Genomic DNA, 11,804 nt, shown 5'->3' on the forward strand with positions numbered 1-11,804 from the left:
AATCAGCACGCCCATGTCCTTCTCCTCAGGGCTGCTCTCCAGCCATTCCCCGCCGAGCCTGTATTTGTGCTTGGGGTTGCCCTGATCTAGATGTAAGACCTTGCATTTGATCTTGTTGAACTTCATGAGGTTGGCTTGGGCCCACCTGTCCAGGTCCCTATGGATGGCATCCCTCCCTTCCAGTGTGTCTACCTTGCCAAACAGCTTGGTATTATTGGCAAACTTGCTGAGGGTGCACTTGACCCCACTGTCCATGTCCGCGACAAAGATGTTGAATAGTACAGGTCCCAGTACCGACCCTTGAGGAACACCACTCGTCACTGCTCTCCACTTGGACATCGAGCTGTTGACCGCAACTCTTTGATTGCGATCATCCAGCCAGTTCTTTATCCATCGAGTGGTCCATTGCTGTTTTATATCTTCCTCTTTGCTCCCTTCAAAAAATTTTCAGGTGACAGTATCTTGCAGCAGCACAGAGACGAGAAAAATATTGTAATAAGGCTACTGATCTGCTATTTAAAATTGATACCTATATTGACCTCAAAAGCTTTGTGAACATGTGGTCACAAGTGGTGTTCCCCAGGGCTTGGTACTGGGGCCAGTTCTCTTTAGTATCTTTATCAATGTCCTGGATGAGGGGATCGAGAGCACCCTCAGTAAGTTTGCAGACTTGATGATCTTAAAGATCCCTTCCAACCTAGACAATTCTATGATTCTGTGATTCTATCTGGATAACATAGTAAGAGGTGTAAACCCAAGTAAAATAAGTGGAATAGTGCAAAATAATTTCCGAGTGACTTGAACTTGTGAAAATATCATGGATTTTTGTGACCATAAGGGAGGTGAGCTATTTTAAAAATACAGTAGGGAAAAACATCATACTTCGCGTTTGAGTTGCTAACAGAGAAAGCTAGTGAAAGAAGTTGGACAAAGAAACTGTATAAAAACAAATGTTTTGAAAGGAGTTGAACAAGTAAACTCTATAAAAACATGTTTCTATTCTTATAATCAAGAAATGCTAATTATTTTTTTTTTTTAATTAATGTCTAGTAACAATATATGAATGGATATAATCTGTAAGAAATGCATTTGGAAAGGAAAATGCTATGGACATATATCATGCAATAAAATCTAACCACGACAGTCTTTGGACTGAGTATTTATATGGTCATCCTGAGAGCTTTTTGTGGCTTTGCTAATGGTATTAACAAGACAGTCCTCTAAAAATAGAGGATTTAAAGAAATCAGACGGATGAACATCAGCTGAAAATCTGAATGAGTATATGTCACTCCAGCAATTCTGAGGAAAAAAACTCACAAAAAATCAAGGGCTAGTTTTGATCAGCTGAGAAAAAGAGGCACTATCTTGAGGTAGGAGTTCTTGAATAAATCATGTACTATGAGTAGTTACAGTCATAACATTACAGGAAAGTTAGATGTCATTTGGGATGTTGAGTATGTCTATGTGCATCAAATAAAATGAAGAGAATAAATGTGATTAAGAGTGGGATGGAGCAATCAGGTAGGTAAAATTTTTCAAATTAAGTAGGAAATAATGCTTTTGCAAGGGAGAAGGGAGAAGATACTGTACAGGAACCACAGAATAATAGTGGTAGGAAAGTAGATTAATTCATTTACCCAAGGTCCTGGCCTTGATTTGCAGGACTTGCAGCCAGGGTGGATCCATCTGTTTGCAGACCCTCTTAGGAAGCAGATGAAGGTGCATCCACTATTGTGAAGCCTTGATCAACAGGATAGACATAGAAACGTCCAATGGTGGAGAATATAGAAAGGAATAGAAGGGATAGGGGCACTGCTGACAAAGACAGGCAGACTAGGATTACTTTGGGATAGAAACTGGCTGCTGGTTCTCTCTGCATTGCCCTGCAACCAATTAAGCATTTTCCTAGATCAAAAACTGATCCACTGCCCTGTGAATGAGTGCGAAACTAGCCTCAATCATGAATGCTGCAGAACTGTGTGTCCAAAAGGTTCAGAAGTTAATGATTACCACTTTCAAGAGGAAAAAAAATGGGGCTATTCAGTGACATACTTTTGAAGATACTGAAGTTATCCATTTGCTCAGTTGACTTAGCACCTACGAAGTGTGTTGCCTTCAGGAGACAGAACCTGGGAAGCTAAGAAACTGTTATGACACCCGTGTGACTGTGATTACCATGGGTCATAGGCTGTAAGGATGCTGCCAGGAGTGATCTTACGCAGGTAAGTGGCTACATAGCTCTTGCAGCAAAAGTGAACTCTAAGCTGGAATTCCCTTTAGTGCCCCTAGCTATTGATAACAGTTCAGATAGGTATAGATAAATTAAATAAAAACATGTGGCTGCAGACTTGTAAGCAGGGTGGCTTTGTCTTTGTTGCCTATGAGTGTTCTACAGAGGACAACTAAGCAGAGGCAGGGTTCATTTCTTCCGCCAGGGTTTTCAGTCAGGTGATACCAAAGATGAAGGAACGTTCTCTCTACTGTGGAAGAGGAGAATTTCAGATTAGGTTAGGAAATGACAGGAGCATAACTTTACAAGTCAACATTAAAGGCCTAAAACTGGAGAGAGGAAAGTTTCTATGCCATAATAGTGACAGAAAGAATAAAACTGTATAATAAATATTTTAAGTGTATAATCTAATACAGTAGATTAGGTTTAGATGAGTAATGCAAATGATGGGCTTGATATCTTAGTACACAAGTGAAATAATGATTAAACTTGCATTACAGAAACTAGATTCACAAGATTAGAATATTGATATAGGAAAGTACAGTTTAATTGTGAATGGAAAAGACAGAAGTAGTTGCCTTTCATATAAAAATTATATAGAAAGGCATTCAAGCCCCCAAAATGGTCATAGATAGACACGCTGAACTTATTTGGCTAATGACAAAAGTTTGTTTACTGTTGTGGTCAGGGTCTTCTGTAGAAAATAAAACCCTAAGTATCAGATACTGTGGCTTTTTAAGGAGAACTAACAATTGAAAACAGGAGTTTGTGTCACTGACTCCAGCTCTTCAGTCATCAGCTTGCAAAGAAATAGAGCAGATGGGTTAAGGTAAGGTGGTGGAGAGTAAGACTCTCTTGGATTTGGTTATGGCCAATAGGGGAGACATTACTGAGAAAGAGAAAGTAGATGGATAAGGGTTTATAAGAAATAATGAGTTTTAAAGTTCTTTACTCTTAAGATGGAGAGAACAACTAATATGAATTTATTTCAGGAAAGCAGACTTCAATGGACTCAGAGAACTGATAGTTGAGAACCCATGGACAATGCATTTAAAGGAAGAAAGACCACAAAGTCTGATAGGTTCTTAAAAGCCATATTCAGGTCACAAATGTAAATCTCAGTGCAAAGAAAGGCTAGAAAGTACACTGAACAGTAAGTTTAACTGGGATACGAACTCTTCAGCAACCTCAACCACCAGAAGGAATCGTTTAGAGATTGTTAGGGATGAATATAAAAGAATAGCGTGAACCTGTAGAGACAAAATCACAAAAGTATAAAGTAAGAAACAGTTATTAGGAGGCATAAAATATTCTGTCAGCATACTAGTATTTAGAAGAGCAAAGAAAACTCTACACAAAAGGAAAGGATATCCAATAGTGGAATAACCTAAAAAATCTGAAGTGTTTAATATCTTCTCTCTTTTTTTTTTTCATTCTTCAGTAAAAAGTCTAATTGGTTAACACAATTAACACATATGGAAATAGAGGTAAGAATCATTGTAGTATAAGAAAAAGAAGTGGGAAGAGATTCATGAGTCGTTTTCAAATCCGCTCAGCCAAGTAAAATTCACAGTAGGAGATTCAGCAAACTGAATGAGACCGTCTCAAAGCCGTTAGCATTTCTATCTGAGAAGTCATGCAGAATGGGTGATGTTCCAAAAGACTGTAAAAAGGCAAAACCAGCACTAATCCTTGAAAACCAGGGGGAAGGAAGTAGACCAGGAAACTACATGCAATTTAGCCCAAGTTAAATTCCTGTAAAAGTACCGTAACAGATAAACTCATTGAAAGCAAGATGAAAAATAGCAGCCCTCATCTATTTGTCCATTACAGATCATGTCAAACCAAATTGTTTCTCTTTATGACAGGGTAACAAGCTGATGGATAAAGAAGACACAGCAGATATAATTTATTTTGACCACTGAAGGGCTTCAGGCACCATTTCACATGACAGTTTCATGTAGAAGCTGGGGATCTAGATGATCCCACTGTAAGGTGGCTGCACAGCTGGGTGCAAAAATAAAGCTCAGAAGAATTGTTTCAATGACGTGCTGTCAAGCTGTGGGGATATATCAAGAAGGGTTGCACAAAGGCCTACACTAGGCTGGACACTACTTAGTACTACCATTAATGTCTTGTATCGGGGACAGAGAGGATGTTTATTACATTTGCGAGCAATACGAATCTGGCTACAAGCACTAAGGGTGGCACAGGATTTGAATTCATAGTGATCTTGACTGACAGGAGTCAGTCAGTCAGGCTGAAATAGGTATGTTTGAATTATATAACAACAAGTGAAAGGTTTTACGCATTGGTAGAAAAAATCACGTGCAGAAGTATAAGATGGAGAAGGCTGCCTTGGCCTTAATTTTTCTATGAAGGAACTGTGTTCCTGATTACAAACCAAATGTAACTTAAAATTGTATTTTATCTGTTAGTTAATTTTTAAGGCAATCATGTTAGATGGATGATATCCACAGTTGGAGAAAGGTATCTTCCTGTGTCCAGGCTTTTAGTCAGATGTATCTCTTCTCTTCTCCTTGCACCTGTTTTCTCATTTAGCAGTGGATGGTCCATCTATGCTTTCATCATCTTATGGGTGCCATGAGCTTCAACTATCTTTTCTCCAAAACTATGAAGCGATGTCTTTTAGTCTTGGATGGCCCTTCAGCAGCCAAGAAAGTTAACATGCGTCAGAAATTCAACTCCCTGTTTATTTCCAGTTGATGACTACCATGTTTACTTGATCCTCAGGCTGCTTAACTGATGATACTTCGGAAGTACTGCTGTGAATATTACCACTTTCTGTCTCCAGGACAGTGAGGCCACTCCCTTGTCAGAGATGTAGTGGAATAAATTAGGCTTAGCTGATCATTTCTTGAGACACAGGAAAGGATTAGGCAGTTGCTTGAGGTCAGCTCCAAGGCCCACCCCTATATAAAGTTCCAGACCAATGCCTAAAAAATTAATTTGTATAAATAAATAATATCTGTAGATCTAAGTAATTATTCATATAGTTTATAAATTTGTACAATATCTAGACATACATGTATTTACATTTTCATATAAGTGGCATATGCAGTGATCAAAATGGACAAATTGGGTATCTCTAAATATCTGAACCAATTGAAATCTATAGTTAGTTAGCAACGCTATGCAAATTAATGAAATTTAAGAAGATTATCTGGAAAAATGCCTAAGGATTGAGATCTGTTGCACTGTAAGAGATAGTGAACATTCTTAAATTAGACTAGGCAGAGTATTAATAAAAATGCATAAAGGTGTAAGGCAAAACTCTTCAGTGAGAGGGTATGAGGGACCTGTGAAGTTACCCAGCTGTCATTAAAATGAGTATGCAAGTGGGTTTGTCCTATAGATGAGCTTTCACAGAAGAAGACTGAGTACCCATGATCTCAGATGAGCAAACAAAATTAAGCTAGATTTTTATCTATTTCTGAAATTAAAAGCCTGGTCTTATGGATGCTGTCATGTATTTAAATGTGAGGCCTCTGCTATCATAAGCATTTTTACTCCTTGAGTTGATGTTCTAGTGAGATTTCTTCCTGGAAAAAATTAGATTACTCCACAGTGAGTCACATAAGAGCCTGGGGAGTGTAAAATATTTAGTATGAGTATGATTAGCTCTGTATACAATGACATAAATATGAAGGTGCTCTGCACACAAATTATTTAAGTTGTGTTAAGGCAGGTATGAGGTATTCACATTTTCTTAATTAGAGCAGAGATTGTATTTACATAATTCATCTTGATTCTGAATGTGCATACAAGGCTCCGGGAACCCTTTTCAGAAATGTTTGCACTGCCTTAGTATGGGAGGTATAGTAGACAGCGTGGAGATATTCAAACAAAGTATAATCTAGACAAGGATTCAGTGAGGTACACTATACTTTGTTTTAGCTTTTATTGAGGCTCTTAGATTATGAAGATCACTGCACTGGCCTGTCTAAATAATGAACTATTTCTTGATTTCGTATTAACATTTAATCCAAATGGAACAATACTGAATTGTGATTTTTGCATTTGTAACTACGATTGAATGGCATGCATGAAATCTGTTTTGTTCCACTGATTTTCTCTGAAAACTTGTTTTAGCTAAATTACCAATGGACGATGTTTAAATGAACAAGATCTTTGCTTAAATAATGGCATCATAAGTAAGATCATATGCACAACATGGTAATCTCTTGATTCTGCCATTTTTTTATACCTAACCTCTATGTACAGCTACTAATATTTTTTCTGGGTTGTCTGACACTTGCCTATAAAGTTGAAACTAGTAAAATAAATCAAGAAAACTGACAAATTATCTACAGACTGCTTTTATTAGTAAAGTCTCTGAAGCGCAAGTTCAGCATTTGATAGATCAGTGACTCTTGAGATTTTAGAATATGACATGTACAGAAAATGATGATCCATTGACTGTTTTGTATGTTCTTTATGAACTTTCTGCCATTGCATATTGTGAAAGGTCTGAAGAGAAAATAAGTTTAATTTCCTTACAAGGAAAATATTCTAAGTATAAATATAACTATCATGCATAGAGATATAATATTTTTAAGTAGTAATCAGTGCCTATAATACTTTAAAGTAGTAATCAGTGCCAATAATACTTTAAAGTAGTAATCAGTGCCAAGGACAGTCAGAACTGTGTGTTGTCCCATGACTTCCCCAGCTCCTAACAGGAATCAGGTAAAATTTAGGCTCTTCGTGTCAAGAAATGATCCAAGAGCTCTATGAAGATCATGCTACCTAGAACTTAAATATGTCTGTGTCTTTAGGTTCCCTAACCATTTAGTTGAGAAGCTAGATGGTGAGGTGGCTAAACTCTAGCTAAGTTCGTTAGAGGGACCTAATCATCTAAGCATTTTATTCAGATTTAACCCACACAAATTGCACTGAGGTGTGCACAAAGCTCAGGGTTTTCATTCTCAAAAACCACGATGGACACAACAAGTGCCTTTTCTTTCAACATAGCCTCATCGCTGCAACACATATGAAAGAAATGGGAAACCTGACTTCATATCTTCTGCAACCTGAAGTGATTCAGTTGCACAGATGTCCTTTCAATAAGAGCACCTTCACCACTATCAAGAGTATCTCAGTTTGTCTGGGGAGTGGTGTCTCCATTCTTGTTCTTGAAAACAGTGTACATTGCAGCCAAAAATGCAGAATGGAGGTATAGATGATGACAAGTCAGTAATCCAGTGACTGCGGTTTTCAGCTGAGAGGATGTGGAGGGACCTCATCAGTTTTTTAATCCAAGATTTATATAAAGAAAACTGTATGGATTGTGAAGTTCTTATGAAAAACAGGAGCTTCATTGGCATACTTTAAGAATAAAACCTACCTAATTAGTTGCCTACTTTGTAAGAAGAGCCAGATATTCTAGGTCTTTAGCAGCTATAGCTATGTAATCTGCAGCGTGAAAGAGACCTTTTCTGTGTGTGTCCTTAGATGAGTGTGGTGGGTTGACCCTGGCTGGATGCCAGCTGCCCGCTCTATCACTCCCCTTCCTCAGCTGGACAGGGAAGAGAAAAATATAATGAAAAGCTCATGGGTCAAGATAAGAACAGGGAGAGATCACTCAGCAATTACTGGCACAGACAAACCAGACTCGATTTGGGGACATTATTTTAATTTATTACCAATCAAATCAGAGGATAATGAGAAATAGAAACTAAATTTTAAAACACCTTCCCCCCACCCATCCCTTCTTCCTGGCTTAACCTCAGTCCCAATTTTCTCTACCTCCTCCACCCCACTGGTGCAAGGGGAAGGGGAATGGGGGTTGTGGTCAGTCCATCACATGTTGTCTTTGCCGCTCCCTCTTCCTCAGGGGGAGGACTCCTCACACTCTTACCCTGCTCCAGTGTGGGGTCCCTCTGACAGGAGACAGTCCTCCATGAACTTCTCCAATGTGAGTCCTTCCCAGGGGCTACAGTTCTTCACTAACTGCTCCAGGTGGGTCCCTTCCACAGAGTGCAGTCCTTCAGGAACAGGCTACTCCAGCATGGGTCCCCCACGGGGTCACAAGCCCTGCCAGCAAACCTGTGCCAGCATGGGCTCCTCTCTCCACGGGTCCACAGGTCCTGCCAGGACCCTGCTCCAGTGTGGGCTCCCCACAGGCTCACAGACTCTTTCAGGCATCCGCTTGCTCTGGTGTGGGGTCCTCCACAGGCTGCAGATGGATATCTGCTCTACTGTTAACTTCCATAGGCTGCAGGGGCACAGCCTGCCTCACCATGGTCTTCACCATGGGCTGCAGGGGAATCTCTGCTCTGGTGCCTGGAGCACCTCCTCCCTCTCCTTCTTCACTGACCTTGGTGACTGCAGAGCTGTTTCTATCACATATTTTCACTCCTCTTTCCATCTGCAATTGGTCAGTTGTTTGTGGGTTTTTTTCCCCTACATTATCATAGAGGTGCTACCACCATTGCTGGTGGGCTTGACCTTGGCCAGCAGCAGGCCAGTCTTGGCGCTGGCTGGCCTTGGCTCTGTTGAACATAGGGGAAGCTTCTAGCAGCTTGTCACAGAAGCCACCCCACCCTACCAAAACCTTGCCACATAAACGCAATACAATGACTGTCTTTTCATGCCTCTTCCAGGCTAGTTGCTTATTCAGTGTGTAGGTTGGTCTCCAGAGCCACCTAGACCTCCCCACTGGTTGCATAGGACCCATCGCACCATGGCATCCTGCGTATTTCCAGTAGATCAAGGTGCTTAATTATTAGCCATTGTCATGCCAAAGTATCGGTGATCTCAGGCACACAAGGAAGGAAACAGGGGTCTTCCATATCATAGGCAAAGGCTCCATCTTCGAGGCTAATACACAGAGTAGAGACACACACTGTTAGTGTAAGGATCTGGACTGTGAATCCCATGTAGATGTACGGGATTTCGTACACCAAAAAGTAGGGTTTAAAATATACATCTTTCTTTCGGATAGGCTACTCACTGCTCTAAATTCAGGCAGCTCTTCAGGCACTCTGCATGGAGCTCTGGGCTCTGTTCTGCTCAGTGGTGTCTTGCTGCACCAAAGTCCTTTCTGTGAATCTAGCACTAATCCCATTTTCCTGATACAATAAGGCATTAAAAAGAGATAGTAAAAACACAGAATCAGCAAGGCCACTCCATTGCCTGAAACTATTTCTAACTGCCTTTTGAAAGTCAACAAGGATTTACATTGGCAGTTATCAATTGCTCAGGTGTTACTATTTAAAAAAAAATCAGATGAGTTAAAAAAGGGACGAAGAACCTTAAAATATTTCCTAGAATTTGCAAGTGAAAGTGTTTTTAGCTCTCTTGAAACATACATCATGCATAAATGGGACTGAGCATTAGGAAAGCTACAAAGAAAAATATCTGCAAAGTTGAATAAGTGTAATTTATCAAGTATATTGCTATTTTTAGTAAAACTACTAGTAATGCAGTATGTGTACACTATGTTTGTGAGGTATGAAACAAAATATATTAAGTTAAAGCTATTGCCTAGGAAATTAATTTTTGCCACACTACAGATACCTTTTAAATTAAGCAGTCAAATGAAGAAATCTTTTAGCTATCTAAATTTTAATCTATTGGTCCACCGTTTTCAACATATTCATAAGAAATTTGACGTGCTGGAAGATATTAAGTGTACAGCAAAGTACAGAATATTTTTATCTCTACAGCTTAGAACTGCATGTCAGTCTGGGACGCGTAGTAGTTGGATTTCATAAATTCACTCTAGTCCTGGCGCCTCTCCCAATGCAAACAATTCTGTCCCTATTCCTTTGATTGAAAGAAGTGGTTGATTGTGTTATCCATATGAGCAGCAGGCTGAATAACAAAGATTAAAGGGCACATGATTGTGTTCTTGCCAATGACAACAAAAGAATAATGGCATGTTGCCACCCTCTATCATGATAAGCCTTCCTTTGATTCTCTCCTCCACGGTTTCGAAGGAGGAATTTTAGCTTTAGTTAATACAAGGTAACTTTTTGTGGAATCATTCGGTAGTATCAAATAATCATGATTGATGTATTCTAGAAGTTGCATTTCTTTCCTTTAAAATTAATTATGTTTTCTTATGTTTTTTTAATAAGTTTAAATGAAATATTCTGTTGATGAGAGTCTCTAACTGGAATGTCATGCAAAAGAGGCATGATTGGCTCTTGTAATCTGATCAAAGCAAGGGGAATTTTTTAAGATCCTGTGGAGACTACAGCAGGTAAAAGGCTGTAAGACTGCGTATATAAAAATATGTTGATACTTGCAATAATTCTATCTCTATCCAGACTGAAATTCCTTTGAATCCTTTCACACAGTACTCACAGAACAATTTCCATAAAGGTTTTACAAGATGGGACATTGCAGATTGGGGTGTTCCTGGCATGAAATGATTTACACATTCCTGGTGTGATATGTGCTTTGTAAAGTTAGTTAGGAGAAAGGTGCCATGTTGATGTCAGATTAACATCTGATGATCCAAGTATCACACTGTGAAATGAGTTGATATTTCTGTTTGCTATAAATAAAGGTTTGTGTGTTTAGTTAAACATTTTTTGTTGCAAAACAAAAGACCATTTTCAGTTCTAATGGTTTTATTTTATTAAGATATTCTTGATTGTTATTGATTGGGATGAAATTTACCTAAACTATCACTTAGCAATTAAATTTTAGATGAACTGAGTCATTTTTTCTGTTTCTTATTTATAAGTATCATAATTTGCATATGTATATCAGTCAAGGTTAGCCAAGCTACTGCCAAATTTTCTGACTTGTTATTCATGAATGTCTATGATATTGGCAACTCAAATCATAAGATGTCATTTTTGTTTCCTAATTAAATATCTCAGACATCTATAAATTAGAAGTAACAAGTAGTTGCTGCCCACAAATTAGTTTACTCACACATGCTTTACTGCACTTGTGATTAGAGGACATGTCATACATACAAATATCCATTCTAATAAGAAATCCTTCATGGAAAGCATCATAAACATTAAACCATGAGGTGCAAGCTTGACTGAGCAAAACATCTGTTGACGAGCACCTTCTAGGTGCTTGAAAAACATTTGACTGAACCAAATTAGCACTGCTAGAGCTAATTTGCAAGAAATGTTGTAAAATGTGTATAAGGCTGCAGTTTAATAAGAAGCTCACAAGGACACAGTTCTTCAGTAGCCGATTAGAGTGAACTGACTAGACAGGTCTATCTTCAAGGATCTGAGCAAAGTCAAAACTTAGGTTAGATATTTTTTTTAGATAGAATTTTTTGCATGAGTTACTGTTCACCTGTGAAAGCCTCAAATTATAAAATGTGTGTCGATCCAGCTGAAGATGTGCTCTTTCTCTGCTCTTTTCTTATGAGATATGGGAGTGGTCCTTAATGCCTAATAATTTGTTGTAATAAATATTGCTGAATAATTCCCTTTCACCTTTTATTTATATAACCCCCAGCTACAAGGAGATTTTAAAGAAAACTAGAATCCAAAAGTGTTAAGATAAATAGACAAAAGAATACTCAGTATCATTCCTCAGCGTATGTGGGTTTTGTTATTCCGTGTACAG

Source organism: Charadrius vociferus, unplaced genomic scaffold (assembly GCF_000708025.1).
Source record: "Charadrius vociferus isolate BGI_N301 unplaced genomic scaffold, ASM70802v2 scaffold11, whole genome shotgun sequence".
In the NCBI taxonomy this organism is placed as follows: domain Eukaryota; kingdom Metazoa; phylum Chordata; class Aves; order Charadriiformes; family Charadriidae; genus Charadrius; species Charadrius vociferus.